The sequence below is a fragment of the Falco punctatus genome (assembly GCF_963210335.1).
Source record: "Falco punctatus genome assembly, chromosome: 4".
Classification (NCBI taxonomy): Eukaryota; Metazoa; Chordata; class Aves; order Falconiformes; family Falconidae; genus Falco; species Falco punctatus.
This window is the reverse complement of record NC_137583.1, coordinates 46,249,647-46,267,335: the sequence shown is the minus strand read 5'-3', so window position 1 is coordinate 46,267,335 and position 17,689 is coordinate 46,249,647. Positions and strand designations below refer to the sequence as shown.

Here is a 17,689-nt window from a genome sequence, read left to right as displayed (position 1 = left end):
TGACTGAAAGCTGAATCTGGAGGTTTTCTGAGCATTTGTGTGTCATAACACGTGAATGCACACTGCAGCCTTTCCTTCACCCGAGGCGTTTTTAGGATAATTACCCCTTGGTCCAAGAATGGGCAAACGGACACTTGTAGGAGCTTTGGCATCCTTAAGACTTTCCTCCTCTATCAAATGGCATGGGAATCCACCAACAGGTTTGGCAGATGTCGGAAGGAGAAGGGAACAGACAGGCTGATCCCAGGAGCCTTGTTTCCTCTGGAAACCAGACCAAGAAACGGAGGCATACTTAAACTGTGGCTACCTGCTGCACTCTGAAGGCCAGGCTCTCCGGGACATAGACTGCGGGCTGGGTATGGCACCACCCTCGGACTCTGCCTGCCAACCGAGGCCTTCAAGAAAAGAGAAAAATATGGCTGAGACAACTCTTCTTAAAAATGTAACATGCCTCCAGCCGCTTAACCCCACCAGCAAATGCAGTTAACTTCATTTCAAAGCAAAAGTTAACAAAAACCACAGAAGGCAGCATGAGAAAGTGTGCTGTGCAAAACCAGCTCTAGTCAAGTGTCTTTAACAACTCCTTCCTCCGGATTCATCGCCTTCCTCTCAGTCTCTAACTGCACACGGCGGCGTGTCCATTGTATCTATTTTATCTTCAAACACTCCACTAATTATTTATCCTCTCACCAGTTTAAGACCTCAGATTTTTACAGCCTACATCTTCACTTAAAAGAAGGACCTTGACCCTAAGCCATTACTCTAAATACACACATCACGCTCGCTGGAGGACAGCATTTTTATGAACTGACCCACCCTCTGGAGAGGCAATCAGAAGAAGCTGGCTTCTCCCTAACCCCTCACCGCATCCAGAAGGCTCAGAGGGTGAAGCAAAGAAATTCAGAGCCGAGCAGGCAGTGAAGGAGGCTGGTAGGACTGCGAGCGGCACAGGCGAGGAGGGGAAGGGTGAGACAGGTAGACACTGAGAACAGGCACCTGCTTTCTGGCATTCAGTGCTTGGTCAGAAGTTCAGGCAGCAGTATGGGCTGAGGCTTGGAAAATAACCCAGAACATCTGCTGCTCCTTGGGCTGCTGTACATGGAAATGCTGTTCATCAAGTTCAGTCTAGGTAGGGAGCAAGCAGGTAATTAATGATTGCCTTTGGGTGACTGAAAGCATCCAACTGCAGAAGAAAATCATACTGTCAGTCCCCCTGTCACCAACAACGTCTTTTTACGATCCTCAGCCATGCACCATCACTCCTCACCCGCTCAGCGGGAGCCAGGACATCTACAGTGCCTCAGTATGAGGCTCTTACAACTTCTTTAAGAAAACAGCTTCACATCACGATTTATCCTCTTAACAATAAAGCCAGCCCAGATTTTGGGTTCTAAGTTAGCACCTTCAGGTATTAACACATATATTGCAAAATCTGTAACGACTAGGGAGGCGGCTATTTTCTAGGTATAATTACCACAAAGATAATGGCTGGCCTGGAAGGCAGCAGAAGGTATTGCCATACAACAGAAGGACTGACAGGGAAGAAGGGGAAGGATCTGTGAAACAGCTGTGGAATTCTTGCTGCTTCCTCTACCAGGACCAGTGAAAAGAGGATGCCTCTAGTCCAACCAGCACACACGCTGCAATTCACCATCCCCGAGCATCTGTTTATTAGCAGCAAGATAACCCCACTAGAGACCACTTTGTCTGGCTGCAGACAGAGCCCAGTGACCATGCACATTAAAAGAAAAGGGAAGAGTTTACGGGACAACAAAAGAAGGGGACGAAAAGGATTTGGACAGCCTCCATTTTGAGGATGGTCATACTGGGAAACGGCTTCACAGCCTGGGGAAGTGTCAGTGCCCTTTTGCTGGGCTTTGCTGGAATGTGACCAAGTATAAAACTCTCTTGGGTAAATCCTTCCAAGCAAACAATCCCGGTTTTGTGAAAAAAATACAGGTGTGGTCTACACTCACTCCCTCCAGTCTTGAGTGACCTGCAGAACTCTCTTTCCCAAGACAATGATCTATAAACTGATTGTGCCTCCTTCACACAGGGATCAATAAGGAGCTGCACGTAAAAGATTTTGAAAACGAAGACTGAAACTGTTAGCAGTGGATGGGCTGGCTTGAAAAGATGTCAAGAATACTTCAGGAATGATGAGATCTTATATTAATGACCAGGTGCTAAAATGAAGAGTAATAGTCAGCACAACAGGGTGACAATTCAGTAACTAAAGCACGAGTTTTATCTCCCTGAAGCAGTAACATAGCACTAGAGCAAGTGGGAACTGTTGTGAGCTGGAGTCACCACAAAACAACTAGCGCCCAGAAAGTTGGGCTGAGAAAAGAAGAAACAAGTGACTGACAAAGCAAATGGCTCATTTCACACCCAGATTTAAACATGTGTGAAACTAAACAATCCATCAAATTATTTACAAAGCCAGACAACCACAGGAACAAGAGTCAAAGTCAAAGGAGCAGGGGAGTAAGGCAGGTCTAGCTTAAAAATGTAAATGATGACAGAGAGAATATTCCTGATTACACTGCCTGCTGATGCCACATGATGTGGAGTTATTTGTTTGAAGGTGAGGTAGCTGCGGTCTGCCACTTCAAATCCAAATATCACACAGGACGCGGAAAATGCAACAGCATCACATGCCTCAAGACGCTTAAGGCACTACCAGACACCTCCAGATCAAGAATGGTTCCTGGCCAAGGTGTAGATGCTCTTATTGCTGGTGACAGTTTTGATCACCATGAAAGGTCACAGTGGTGAACTCCATTTATTTTGACAGTGCATCACAATGCTGGAAAATGGCTCCTATATCCATGGGCCATCTGAGCTTAATCTTGGGGTGCTGGGCATGGGGAAGAGATTAAATTCCCAACAGTTTCCCAACAGCTGCTTTCCTTCCATTAGTCTCTGCTTCTCAGAGAAATGAGAATGAGCTATCTCTGAAAGATGAGAACAACCTTCCTCTCAAAAGTCACACAGAGGTTGACCAATTACTTTCACATTTGGATTTCTGGATGACTCCAGCGCTCCCTCAAGTCTGAACTCAAGTTTTTGAGCACGTGGAACAAAGCAACGGCCACGTTTTAGAAAACACAGGCAGAGGAGGAGCCTGAGCCTTCTGTACCGACAAAGCTGTTTGCCAGCGCAAGGCAGACTGTGCTTGTCCAGAGAAAACCCTGCAGGCTGAAACCACTCTGGCAAGAAAGCAAGGAAAAAGAGAGGTTTCCCTTTCCACTGTTACTGCTTTGATAACTAACGTGGTTTCCTGAGCTAGTTTAACATGTATTTCAGACTCGGCAAGAGAAGCACTCCTTTGCCTTGTCCATATTACTTGACCTGGGTCTGTTTTCTACGAACTCCAGCTGTAGCCAGAGGGAAGTGGTATGGGTGGGAGCAGGATGACAAGACACACAGGTCATCTCCCGCACTGCTCAGGAAAATCAGGGCCCTAATCACACGCTGTTGCAATGTCACAGCGGAGATACTCCCCATCTGCAAGGCAGTGACGGCTCCCAGATCCCCCCAGGATGAAGAGACCTGTGTAAGCAATGGCAACATGGTGCAGCGTGCCACGGCAGCACCTCAGCACCTCACGTCAACCCAACAACGTGCTGAGATAACGCTTCTTTACCGCGGCACAGACAAATGCAGCATCCTCAGTGCTCCAGCAAAGGTAGAAGCAAAGACCAAAGCTTTCTGCATGGGAGGACAGGCAGCTGGATGGCATTCTTCTCATGTAAAATGCTTAAGTACCCGGTGAAATACCCTGAAAACAAAGCTGTGACCTCAAACAAGTTGTCTCAGCTAGCAGCATTCCAAGGTCCTGCCTCTGTCAATGTCTTCCCAGTGTCCTTTTTCCACATCGTGGTCATCACAAGGATATCGTGATGGAAACAAACCTCCGATGTGCCACAACAACCATTATGGCAGGACGGGGATATTTTGAGGATGCGGCAAGACATGCTAGGGAATGGCATCACCAACCGTAAGTGTGGTGGAGCAACGGCAGCAACATTTGGGCACAATACGCCACGACAAACACAGCGTTGCAATGGGAGAGGCGGCACCAGAGCGCGACCCCCCCTTGCCCGCCTTCCCCCTCAGCGAGGGGGTTCTCCCCATCCCAGCCATCCAGATAAACTGTTCCCGCTCCCTTCCCAGCCTGCTGCCATTCCCATGTTCCCAGTTTCTGTGCTCCCCGGCTGCCCAGGCCCTGTCACTTACCTCCAGCGCTCGCGGGCCCCTCTCCAGAGGCCCCTCTCCCCTCCGACCCCGGCCCCAGCGACTCCTCCGGAGTCTGTCGGACTCTGCTGTGCTGCAGCCTCAGGGGGTCCCGCTTGGCCCCCGGCTGCCGGCAGCCCCCCCAGTCCCGCTGTGCCCCCCGCCCAGCCCCCTGCCCAAAGCCCCTTCAAGAGCTTCCCCCGGCCGCGGCCCCTCCGCTGCCTGCTCCGGCGCCGGCGGGAGGGCAGAGCCGGTGCCGCTCCCCGGGCTCGGCCGCTGCCCCGCCAGCCCGCTCCAGCTCTCCCGTCGGGTCCCGCCCAGGCTCCCCTTCCCCGGGCCGCCCGGCGCCCCTCGGCCCAAGCGCCCCCGCCCCGGTGGGCCCCGCTCAGGCGGCCCGCGCCGCCCCATTCACCCCGCGGCCGTAGGACCCCGGCCTTGGGCGGCCCCGGGCTGCCGGAGCCCGGCGGGCCCCCGGTGCGCCCGCCCGGCCGGGGGAAGGCGGAAGGGGAGGCCCGGCCCGGCCCGGCGCGACCCCGGCGGCGGCTCACTCACCTCCGCCATGGCCGAGCGCGAGCGGCCGGGGGGAGGGGGCGCGGGCCCCGGATGTGGCGGCGGCCCCTCATTGGCTGCGGCGCCGCGGGGGCGGGGCAGCGCTGGGGCGGGGCCGGGTCAGGGGGCGGGGGGCGGGGGTCAGGGGGCGCCGGCGGGGCCCGGGGCGGGGGCCGGAGGCCGGGCCGGGGCTCTTCCACCCCCCTGCCGGAGCCGCCGCCAAGGGCCGCTCCCGGGAGCCCGGGCGTAGCTGCCGTCGCCTCCCGGAGCCGCCCCGTGGAGCAGCGTGGAGGCGGAGGGGAGGCCGCCGCCGGCTCGCTCGGGCCCGGCGTGGCTGCGAAGGGCCGCAGAGCCCGAGCAAGTCAATACCCGGGCCCCGGGCCCGCCTTGCTGCGGAAAGGCTGTCACGGCTGAGATGGTGGGTGCCAGGCACCGGTGCCCTGGGAGCCCCCGGGGGGGACCCCTGTCCCCAGCCGCGGCACAGCCTACAGGAAAGCTGCCGTGCCAGGTCACGCCACAGAAACACGGCCACATGTGTCAGAGGCCAAAATAACGCTCACGACCACAACCGGCACTTTCTTAACGCCCAAAGTTAATTGATCACAAAGCAAGAAACAAACCTCCATCGGCCCTTGGTGAGCAACTTGTTGATAAGTCACCACATCTCACTTAGTGGTCACAGATGAGGGAGCCTGGAGGTGGTCCCTGCCTTGCAAGAACCACAATGTAAACGCTCTCTCATGGTTCCTTGCTGTGGCTGCGCTTGGCGAACACCAGAGATGCACTCCTGGAAAGTTGCTTGATGTGTCTTTTCAGCCCCATTGAAATGATGACAAGCCACATGCTTCCAGCCCGTGGTTCTCCAGCACGCTTCGTGCTTTGATGCCGCACATCTCCAGGGACTCCTGTCCCTCAGGCACCTGCAGCCAGCGGGCCAGCGCTTTCTTCAAGGTGTGTGTTCCTCAAGGTGTCCATTAACGAGCTGCCCATGTGAGAGCAGCAGGACATTTGCCACCAAATCTCACCATTTGATCAAATCCGATAGATCATCGTTTAGCTCAAGCTGTTGCCTCTCTGGTGGCAACCAGATCTGCCTCTTGACAGCAGCGATCCGGCTGTGGAGCTGTGCCTGTGGAGGTTTTCTGAGTGCTCAGTTGCTGGGAGCAGCCTCCGCACCCCATGCCCTGGCAATTTGCTCTGTGTTGGGTTTCGCTCGCGCTTTTGAGCTCAGGAAGCAAAGTGTTATCAAGTGCTTCTGAAGTGGTGGTGGCCCTTGAGCTGAGAATCATAGCACTTCAACAGGCCTTTATTCCCTTGCACAGATCTGCCTCGTGCTTCTCAAAGGACTAACAAATTGCCCATGCTGTTTATTCAATTTAAAAAGTAACCTTGTCTCCAGCTTTCAGAGAAAGTTCGGCAAAACCTGCTACTTTCTGCCTTGCTCCCAACAGTGCATCCAGGTGTTTTGTCACCACAGAAAGCAGAAAGGCCTGGATTTGGGGTCAAGACCTGCAGGGAGTGAACCACTCCGTGGCATGAATTTTCGGGCCCTCTGCCTGTTTGCAGTTTGCTCCAGGAGCCGTCTTGCTGGTCTGCTGCATACCCAGCGTGATCGGGGAAGTGGTTCAGGTATAACTAGGGGGCTGGTTATCCACGGATCGCTGTGCCCGTCCCACGCACGCTCGGTACCCGAACCTGCGGGGACCACAGGCTGGCTGCGCAGGGTGGGCTCTTGCATGAATTCACGTTCCCACTTTGGTATTAGCTTTCCCTTGGTCTTGCAAAGCGAGCTTTGCTCTCCCCAACACTTGGAGGGAAGGATTCATTGCAGCAAATTTAATTCTTCATGACAATTGCCCGGCTCTACTCATTATGTGAGTGCTGTGCCAGGAGCTCGGCTCTACTGACCCGGAGCAGTGTCCATGCCAAGTTCTGCTACTCTGTTTAGTGATTGCAGTGACAACTGCCAGGCTGAGTCTCTTCAAGCGGCTGTGCTTCCCTAAAAGAGTGGTGAAATGCTTTTCAGTCAACACTTCCATTGCCCGGTATGTTAATTTCTGTCCTCGGAGTTATCAGGCGCAGTGATTCTCCATCCTGCAGCCACCACCAGACTCTGAAGACAGCACACAGCTTGTTCCTGGTGCCGGGCTGCAGAGCAGCTGGTGTGTAAGCAAAGGCAGCGCCACATCAGCACAGTAAATCAGACTTCTAACACCTGACATTCAGTATTTTGAAATTTTTGAAGCCCTTAAAAGGCCTGAAGGGCATTGGAATACAGGGTAGCTTACACTCTCCGGATTTGCAAGTGATTAGTCATGATGCTCCCACAGCATGACAAAACGTAGAAGGGTGGAGTGGCTTTGGCTGAATCCAGGGTCGATTTGCCTGCAAAATGAGGTGGACCTAGGTCTTGCCCTCCTTTCTCTCCTCCACCAGTGCTCTACCTGGTAAGCAATGCTGCTTCTAGGCAAAGCTTTACAGCCCTGAGACAAACAGCAAATACTTTTTCACCTGATATAGTTCAGCAAGGGGGTGTTTAGCCACAGGGGGTTGTAGATATAAAAAACTTTTACCTGGGTTCGAAAAGAAGTTTTGATAGGAAAAAAAAAAAGTTTATCAGTATTGGGGGGAAAGAACTGACCCTTGCCTAGTTTATGTCTGAATGTGTCCTGCCACAAGGCAGGCATCTGCAGAGTGAAGGGTGGTCTAAATGCAGAGGAGGTGACAGAGGTACGTATGAGCTTTGGCTCTGAAGAAATACTTGGTTTCCCGTTGGCTGTGGCTGTTAACAAACAGAAGAGCAGCCTTTAACACTTAACAAAATACTTATGAATTAAGCTTCAGAGAAGCATCAGTTTTCATGAATGCTAGATGGAGCTGTGCTACTCGCAAATAACATACTAGTTTACGTTTTCAGACAAGTGTTTATACTTGTAAACCGTGCTAGCTCCTCAGGATCCACCAGTGAACTATTTATTGCACACATACACTTTACATGGTCCTTTTCCCAGTTAGTTAAGGCAGCCCATCCACCTGAGTAAAGCCAGTTGATAGGATGGGTGGGTTAGGGTGCCACGGCACGACTACAGAGTTCCCTTCTTGTACCTATTAGCCTTCCTCCCTCCCTTCCACTTCCAGTCACCACAACCCACAAATACAATTTATTTACAGTCAAAATACTTGTTATATAATAACCTCTGCGGCGCTCACACAAATACATGCAATAGCTACAGACCTAGGCAGGTACTTTTGTGCCTGATGGTTCTATTGACAACCAGTGCCTGAGAACCCTTTACAGACGTTAGGCTGGGCTCACGGACCCCATCTCGGTGGTCCCACCGGAGCAGCTCAGGAAGCACAGACCATTTCCCTTGCGAGCTTTCTCGGCCCGTGGATTGCACAGTTGATATCTTTTGATCCTGGCATCCTGCACGTCAGGGCAGTACCCAGTAACAAGCGAGCAAGTCTCACTCTCGGCTTAACACCGACAGGTCTTAACTTGGGATTCCTGCTGACCCTGCGCTAACGATTCTCCTGCGGGGTAGGCATTTGCTCTTAATTGCAATGCAGTGATGAGCTTCCTGTGGGGAATGCCCCTGTGATGTTCAATACAATTATTACTGATCTTATCCCTCTCAGGGTTGACGATACCAGAGCCCAGATACAGCAACCTGGTCCAGTTCAAAAATTCATCTTTCTGACAGTGACAAGGTCTTGGAAAGACCTTGGAGCTGAGACCTCCTGTGTGAGGCTGAGGCCTCACTGTCCACAGCATCCAGAATTACCTGCATTTACATCCCAAATGGATCGTATTTTCTCTTCCCTCCTTCTTGCATCTATAACTTTCTAAATTCACCTTCAATACCCTCTTGACCAAGTATTGATTCTGTGACGTTGCCGTGGGAGCGGGAAATTTGGTGCAGCTGCCAGGCTTGCACACTAGGGATTAGTCCTGCAAGTCAGATAACACCCAGGCTCCCATCCCATGTGCTGGAACGTAGGATGGCATCACAGGTACAGGCGGGAAGATGTAACCTGACAGCAGTTCCAATAGCCAAGTCAAGGGTTTGCAGTTACGCAGTCTTCCCGTCAGCACGGTATGCCAAATAAACCGCCGGGGGATGGTAACTCCTTTAGACGTGTCAACTTTCTGAAAAGGCCAGCGACAGGAGAACAGACAAGACATGTTTTCTTTTTCCTAGCACACTCTGCTGGTGCGATAACGGCCAGAGCTAGAGCCAAGGGGAACGGCAGAGCCATACAAAGCACCAGAGGGACCCACAGTCAGCTCGCCAGCATGTCATGCAATGTCCTCTTGCCCTTCCCAGACCACAACCTCCCTGACAGACCCTTTGCTTTGGTGATGGTGGGACCGATCCTGCACCCACTGAAGTTCCTGTAATTGAAATATATGTTGAGGGCAAGTTCCTGTCCCATGATTTCCCTACCTGACTGCTTGCATCGAAATGCTGCGTAAGTAACTATAACCGCTGATGGCAAAGAAATACAGAGGAGAAACATGCTAGTGCATACACAGATGGATGCAGAGGCATCCAGAGCTGTCTAAATCCCTGCTCTGATTTCACTCGTACCAGCATCACTTCCCTACAGCCCAAGGCATGGCCCTGGGTGGGCTCTGGTGAGCAGAATCTGACCCCAAACTTTTCCGAGGAATGGAAATATGGGACAAGCCGGGTAAGAAATGCAAGCCATGTCAACAAGGGCAAGACAGTACAAAACCCTCCAGGTTTACCCCTCCTGCCTTGCAGCGTTTCATCCTACCTTTGCACAGTTGCGCAGATGAAGCCACAGGGACAGGGTTGCCTGTGCCCCTCTGATCCCATCGCCCAGCTCCAGCCAGTACGTGGCCACGGCAGAGAGGTCAGACCCTTGTGTAAAACAGCTCTGCAGGTGCCCCCGTCCTGGACTGCCCAACCCCAAGCGCTCTCTGGAGCAGCCCCTTGGCGCTGGGGGCTAATCAAGGAATTAAAAAGCTGGAATCAGCAGAGGATGCTCTCCCTTCCCTGTTCCCTCGTTAGCACTGCCCACAAATGTTTCTTTCTGGTGGCGAGTAATTAAAAGCAGGTGCTTGACGAGTGTTGTGTGGAGGCCTGTCTTGCCTGGGCTTGGGTCCCTGTGCCCCCTGTGCCCCCTGTGCCATGGGGCAGTGTGTCCCCAGGAACCTCCTGCCCACCCCACTGCGGGGCTCAACCCCTGCCAAGCCTTGGGCCCATCTCTGTCAGCGCTTGGCCCACGCACACACGTGTATACCTGTGCGTGCACATGCACGTGTTCTCAGGTACCCCCCTGCACGCTCACCCCTGCGAGCACCCCCCCTTGCCCCACTGCCAAGGGCGCAGCCTCAGATGCTGCTGGGGGGACTGTGCCTGCCACCCCAAGCTGGCGACTCCAGGAGGGAGCTAAATGAAGCAGCACTGATGAGGAGCTCATTAATTCTGGTGCCTGTCAGCCACACAGGATGATAAATGCTGCATCCTTCTGGAGCAGCGGGATGCAGCCGCAGGGTTGGAAGGGAGCAGTCTGGCTGTCCTGCACCTCCACCCCTGACCATACACCTTGCATCCAGCCCCCATCTGCCCCTGGCACATCAGGGGAGCATGAGGGCCCCGGGGATGTGTGTGGGTGGGGGCTGTGGGGTGGACGAGGGCCCCTGCACGTGTTGGGTATCTGCTGGTTTTTTGCAGGTGCTGCATTCACGGTGGCTGCGTTGCCCATAAGGGCTCTGCTGCGGTTTGGTGGGGCCAGCTGGCGTGTGACTGCCCACCTCTCAGGCCCCGTGTGCCCACCTGTGCCTTGGTGTGACCGCCATGCCTACGGGTGCCCCCAGCACACGGGGTGCCATGCCTGGGGGGTGCCAGCATTGTGTTGCTCCAACCACCCGGGCACCAGCTGAGGCGCCGATGGCAGAGCGCGCCTGGCAGCACTCCTAATGAATTCAGCGCTGCCCTTCACATCAAACAGCCACATGAGAAGGTGTTTTTCAGCCCCATCTTTATTCAACGTGCCAAACACTCCGCTCCTGCACCTCACCCTTGCAAACATCTTGTTCACAGCTGCAGCTTCAAAAGGACCAAGGGAGAAGGAGAGGGAGGGGGGGCTGCGAGGTGCAGCACAAAGCCAGGGAGTGCGCTGGGGCTGCCTGACATCATGACGGAGGAGCTGAGACCCCCCTGGACACAAGCCCAGCTCTGCTCCCCTGGGATGCCCACGGCTCACTGTGCTGCTGGGACCCACCTCTCCCAACTGCCTGGCCAGGCGATGTGAAATGCTTCTGACAAGGTCTGGGGTTGGTGGCATCCCACAGCTGAGCAGAGGGGTGGGAGGTAGATGGAAGACAAGGGGGATCTGTCCTACTCAGAGCTGCCTATGCTCCCTCCTCTTCCTCCCTGCTCTGCTCTCAGCCCAGCCCCATCCGTCTTGCAGGGCTGAAACCCAATTACCCTCCGAGGGGGGATGGTGCAGCCGGCAGAGATGCCCATTAGCTCCAGGGAATGGAGATGAAGCGACAGCAACTCTAATGGCTTCTCCACGGAGCCCTGATATCAGGCTGGCCACCCCGGCTGCACGGTGGCTGCAGGCCTGGCAGGCTGCTACGAGCATGGGGGGGCACATCCAGCCCCCCAGCTGCTCCCAGCCCCCTGCCCTGCTCAGCGGCAGCTCTCCACCGCGCTGCCATCTGCCTGCCTTGGTGTGCTGGGTGATGGACGGGCAGCACGCTGCGTGGTGGAGAGCCCCACAGGACGAGCTAGAAAAGGGTCCTGTGGAGGGTGGGATGGGGAGTGGGACCCTCCTGCACTGGGGTGACACCTGTAGCAGTTAAGCTCTGGCTTGCACCCCTCCTCGGCAGGGATCTTGATGCAGATTTTGAGCCATGCATGTGCAAATATGTGCATGCGTGCTTGTGTGTGCTTGCACGACTTAAAGCCACTCCAGCACACGGGAGGCTCAGCCACCCCGACTGTAAAGCAGCCCAGAGCTGTTCCCTCCCACCCTCCGCTGGTCCCACTGGCAAGAAGGACATTTGGCAGTGGAGCCTGCTGATCTCTGAAGTTTAATTAACCTCCTCTCCCTCCTGCACAGCCTTCCCTTTCTCTGCTCAAATGCCACAAATGATCCTATGCAGATGCTAATCTGCAGAAGGAAAAAAAAAAAAAAAAAGATTCCACATTTAATTGCAGAACATAAAGATATTACAGGGTCATTAAAACACCATGAATATGGAAATGAAATCCACAGGCATCCATGCAGATAATGGCAGGGAAAAGGGAGCCCCAGGTGAAGCTGAAAGGTGGAAAGGTGGAAAGGTTGGCTCTGTCTGGATGCATCATTAAGCCCCTGCTCCAGGCAATCTCCAAGGGCTGGGGAGGGGGGATTTTGGGGGTCTCAGGTGTCCTGGCCTCATCCTGTGGGGCCTGCAGCAGGTGGAGGACGGTGCTGCCCAGGCAGGAGCAAGAGGCAAGGGCTGGTCCTTGCTGCAGGTCTGGGGTCCCGACTGCCTGCAGCTGCCGGAGTCCCCAAGGGCAGCTTGAGCCCCCACCGAGCCCAGCCTGTGGCTGGGCACCCTGTCCCCAGGGCTGTGCTGGTGGCACTGGCAGCTCCCCGGGCTCGGTCGTGCCCACTCTGCCCGTGCCCTCGCCCCACGGTGCACACCAGGACCCAGCCCAGGTGTGGGGCTGAGACAGGCTCCCCAGTCCGCCCCAAATGCCCAGGGACGAATGCTGCCGGAGGGGAGAGAACTGGGGAGCTGGGACCCACCTGTGACGTGGAGGGACCCGCTGGCCAAGGTCGAGATGGCAGGGTGGTGGAGCCAGATGGGAGCTTTCGCCCTCCAGGGGCTCGTTCCCAGCCTGGGGGGCTGTGGGGCCAGGGCTTGGCCCCCTGTGCACCGGGGGGGCTCATTAGCAGGGGGCTCATTAGCAAGCTGATCCCAGCACCTCCCCTCCACCACTCCTGGCAGCTCGGGCTCCCTCCTGCACCACACGCTGCCGGTTTGACACTGATGGGAGCTGCTGAGCGGAAAAAATTAATAGGGGCCTCGCTAATTGGAGCTGAGCCACCAGGAAAGGCAGATGGGGCTGGATGAAGCCCCCCCATCCGGAGGGCAGGGTGACTCCGACACCCCGTGGCTGCAGCCAGGAAAGGGGCTGCGGTGCCGTGGGGCTAGTGGGCAGGGTGGCAGGTAGCCATGGCTATCTGGACTCGGGCACTATGGGCTGTACCTGCTGTGCCTCTGTCCTCGCAGCCTTCCGGACATCCCTGAGGAGCTGCAGCCCCCCAGGGAAGGACAGGGCACCAGGGCTTGGCTGCCCCCGTGGTGCCCATGCTGTTGGTGGCACAGCTCGGAGGTGTCCTCGTGCCAGCAGAAGTCCCTTTGCTGGTGCCTTCACTGCCACCAGCCTGCACATCCTGGGCGCAGCCAGAGCTGGGAAAGCAGAGGGAGGAGGAGGAAGGAGAGCTCTGGACATGCTGAAACCACTCTGAATTTCTGCCGCTGCTGGCATCCAGACCCTGCCAGCCAGCTGATGCTTGATGGGAGGGCACGGTATGGAGGGCACAGTGCTGCCCAAACACTCTGGACCCTGTGGACCCCCAGCACGGTGCTGCTAGTGCTCTCCTTGCCGGGCTGCTGGAGCCCCCCTGCTCGCCCAGCAGCAGCCTTCGCCTCTGGGGAGAGCACGAGGAGGAGAAAAGCAGATTAGAGCTATCACTGCATCTCCATGAGCCGAGCTGCAGAGCTAAATGTCAGATGGCATCTGACACAGCACCGGCAAGGAAGACGAGGAGCCCTGGCGCACCCCTCGCCGGGGTGGGCACCTCTCGGGCTGCAGGTGGTGGGGCTGGTGGCCGGGCACCAGCCTCCCCCCAGGAGCAGAGAGGGGGGGACGGCTGGCTCCGGGGTCCCGCTGCCTCATCCAGCTGGCACAATCCCAGCCGCAGCCCCAGAAACTTTCCTCCTCCGGTTCCCATGGAAACGAGGAATTTTCTTCTCCCCAAAGTTGAGCCGGTTGCGGGGTAGCAGTGGGCAGGGACAGGCAGGGACAGGCAGCAGGTGATGCCTGCGCTCGCCAGCCCAAGTCGAGCCCCTGATGCCGGAGCCCCATGGGACGACGACCTGTTTGGTGGGAGTTGCTGGTTGGACTGGCACCGGTACGTTTGTGCCACTGGTGCTGCCAGTGCCAGGGATCTGCGAACGAGAGCCCAGCTGCAGAGCTGGGAGCGTGGCACATTGCAGTGGCTCTCTCCCCTTGGCAAACTGGGATGGCCTGATGGGTGGAGAGGGGCCGAAGAGGAGAAACATCTGCTGAGCGTGCCCTGCCACCCTCCACAGCTCGGCTGGAGCAATCAAGCAGCCTACTGGGAAAATTACCTGGCAGAGGGACCAGAGAGCCCTCACTCCTGCCCCAGTCATCGCTGTTGTGTGACCCTCTGTGGGAGGCAGCCGCGCAGGGGGAGCCAGCTCTGTTTCTGACTCAGGCTGGGAAGGATGCTCAGGGAACGATGTGAGACCCATCCATCAGCAGTCGGCGGGTTTCAGCGCTCTGCTCATCTCCCGCAGGAAGATGACAGCCCGATGCCTGAGCTTTCACCATCCACCAGCCCAAGGAAGCGCCACAGCAGTGGCCGTGGGGGCTGTGTCCCCCGTGCAGGTGTGGGGCCACTCTCCCTACAGCTGGGGGTCTCTGCCACCAACAGCCCCCACCTTCCTGCAGGCTGGCAGGAGCGGGCACAGGGCACCAGGTACCAGTTATCAGCCCTGGGGCCACTGAAATCCTGGGGGCTGAGCTCCAGGAGCTTTTCCATGGAATAAACGCGGAGGAGACAGGTTTAGACAACAATGACTAAAACCAAGCTTTAGCAAAAATTAACTCCAAGCAGGGGAATGTTCCAGGCGCTGCTGTTCACAGTCAGTAAAAATAAACCTGCAGGTTAAACACAGCCTTTTTCTCCTGGGTGCTCACGTGCCAGATCAGAGAGCTTCCTTATGGTAAAATTGTTAAAAATCAAAAATCAAGCACAAACCCCGAGGTGTGTGGCACAGGGCAGAGAGCAGCCCCGCTCTTGGGCATCCCGCACGGCCCAGGAGCACCATCCCCGTGGCCCCAGCCCAGGAGCTGTGTGTGGGGATGCCTGTGCTGCCCCCGCCACGCTCCAGCCACGCTTGGGGTGGAGGAGTGGGGATGCAGGAGCTGCCTGGCCGGTGCCAGGGTCGGCAGAGACCAGGCAGCTGCCAGGGCCATGCAGGCAGTGCTGCTGGTGGCGCTGGCACCGGTGCTGGTGAAGGGAGGCAGCTGGTGGCACAGGCTGGCAGCCTCCCTGCAGCCTTCGTCCTCCCCGTGGGAGGTGCGAGATCTCACACTTCGCTTCGCCCCCACGCTGCCACCCGCTGCTCTCCCACCCCCGGCCATGGCGGGACCGGGCACGAAACAGCCTGCCACTGCTGCTGGGAGGGGTGTGACAGGGCTCCTGGTGCCTGCCCAGGGTTGTCCCATGGGATGGGGACGGGAGCAGGTGCCACTGAAGATGCTCCCGCTCTGCCAGTCCTGTGCCCCAGCAGGACGCAGCATCGCGGTGCAGGAGTGTGATGCCTCCTGGCACAGGGCAAAGATCCCGACCCACCAGCTCCATGACCTGGCTCTTCCCTGCCCTGTTGAGAACGTCCCCAGGGCTGGGCTGGGGTCCCCAGGGTCCCTTGGCACCAAGGGCTGCAGCGGGGCTGGGGCCACCTTGTTGGTGCTGCAACGGGCAGCCGGTGAGCACCCACTCCTCACCCAGGAGCTGGATCCTCACCCAGGAGCTGGAGGTGGCGTTTGGGGCTCGCTGGAGACCTGGTGGGGCCTGTCCCGGCACCCCCCGGCGCTGATGTGCCCCCAAACCACACACCCCTTCTCCTGGGGCCAGCTCCTTCCCCCTGCCTGCTGCTTGCGCTGGGTTTTTAATTAGCGCTCCTCTGTATATTCAGATAGCGGGAGCCCAGAATGGAAATGTACAGGTGTCCCCTTGATCCAGTTTCCATGGTTGCCGCATCGAGGTGGGGGCTACAGCTTTTTTTATTTATTTATTTAATAATTTTATTATAGTGGCTTCAATCCATTGGCAAAGGAGGGAAGGGGGAGAACGTGGGGGAATAAAAAATGCTGGATGAGAAGGCCACGTTCCTACGGCTGGGCTTATTTGCTGTCATTCTTTTTGTTTTATTAGCCAGCGCTGGTTTCCAAGATGCTCAAAGTCAAAGAGCTCGGTAATGAGATCCCAGCCCTCGCCGGTGTGGGGAGAACAGCCTGGGCAGCTGCGCCGGAGCCGCACAAATGCCCATGGGACCACTTTGATGGCCCCTGCAACAGAGGGAGAGGAGCAGGATGGTGCTGAGCAGGACGGGGGACAGAGATGGTGCTGAGCTGGGTGGCACTTCCCCATCCCTGTCCCCATCCTCACTCCCCTGCCCCCGGACTTGTCCCCAGCATCCCTTGTTGGGACAGCCAAGCTTCCCCAGCCCACACAGGGACCCCTGAGCGGTGGCTGCTGGGGACACTGGACCCCCCACCGCCAGGCCCTGTGGCACAGGTGAGGACCGGAGAGCCGAGGACGTCCGGAGGAGAGGTCCCGCAGCTTCTCCAGGGGATCCAGCTCATGTTCGGGGATCCCCAGCACCATGCTGGCTCCGACCTGCCCCATCCCTACCCAGCATGTCGCACTGGCTCAGGGCTGCCCCAAGGCTCTGGGTACCAGTGCCAGAAACTCTCCTCCTTTCCCCTGCACTGAATTAGTCTCAATTTCCTCTGGTGACACCAGCGCGGTGTGTAGATGGGCCCATCTGTTACCATTAGCTGATTTCGCCCCGACCTTGCCTGTGCAAGACGACAAAATCCATTCTGTTTACTGGGAGGCGGGGGGTGGGGGGGAGCTTTTGTGCAACAGGGGTTAAAAATAACGTGGAAACAGCATGGGCCCAGGAAAAATCTGCTCTCCTCACTCCGTACCGCGCAGTTTGGCTTGCCAAGTGCGTGGAAGAAATCCCCTCTCCTCCTTGCGCTGGCAACGTCCCGCGCCGTGGCAGGCAAACACACACGCACCGAGCCACGGACCTATTAGTCACCCGTAAATGTTCTTTTCTCTCCTGGTTTGTTTCCCTTAAGCTTGATGTTTTCCTCTCCTGCTGCCCCAGCCTCGTTAGGCTGCAATTAAACCCAGGAATCAAAGCTACACAGTGCAATGAAAACTACGTGCAGGATGTGGGATGCCACCGGGAGGCAGGTGGCCACCACCAGGCTCTGCTCTGCACCCAGGTGTCCCCGTCCCTGGTGCACGGGGTGCGACGAGGGTGCGAGGCAGCAGGATGGGTGCGCGCTGAGCCCAGCTGAGCTCTACCATAAAGGTCTTTCTGTCGCTCGTGGCGTCACCAGAGCCGGCGCCTGGAGGATGCGCTGAGACACATCCATTCCTGAAGCAAGATGAATTTTCCCCGCTGAGAGGATCATTAAACATACAGAGCAGCTCCACAGGGAGGGAAGAGACCGGCTTTGCTCAGCACCTTTACACTGAGATTCAATCTCCCTCCTCTGGGGCAGGGCAGTGACTATCCCTGCACGGGACCCTCCAGCCCCCACGGCCAGGGGGACATGCTGACAGCCACTCACTGTACCCTGACCCATGGTTTTCCTTTGGGACAGTCCTGGGGACGTGGCTCCCACCAGCAGAGCCTGCAGCAGTCATGCTGGCTCACGTCCCCATCCCAGCGAAGGACTTGGGGGACAGCCCTACTCCCAGCCACTCCAGGTGCCGCATCCTGCTCTGGCGCAGGATGACGCTGGCCAGGGCCACGGGACAACAGCTCAGTGGCACTTCCCCAGGCAGGCACATTGTTGGTGCCCCACGAGGCACA

General features: G+C 56.6%; 1 protein-coding gene across 2 annotated transcripts in view; it reads right to left on the bottom strand.

The window, feature by feature from the left end:
* Nucleotides 1-307: 307 nt before the first annotated feature.
* C2CD4C (C2 calcium dependent domain containing 4C) overlaps nucleotides 308-17,689 on the bottom strand; it is a 32,546-nt gene continuing 15,164 nt past the window's right edge. For both annotated transcript variants that reach the window (XM_080383807.1, XM_080383808.1), the window contains 3 exons: nucleotides 4,792-17,689; nucleotides 997-1,125; nucleotides 308-395 (listed from right to left, as the gene is read on the bottom strand). The exon at nucleotides 4,792-17,689 is cut by the window's right edge. The gene's annotated coding sequence lies outside the window, so the exon portion shown is untranslated. The remainder of the gene's footprint in view (nucleotides 396-996; nucleotides 1,126-4,791) is intronic.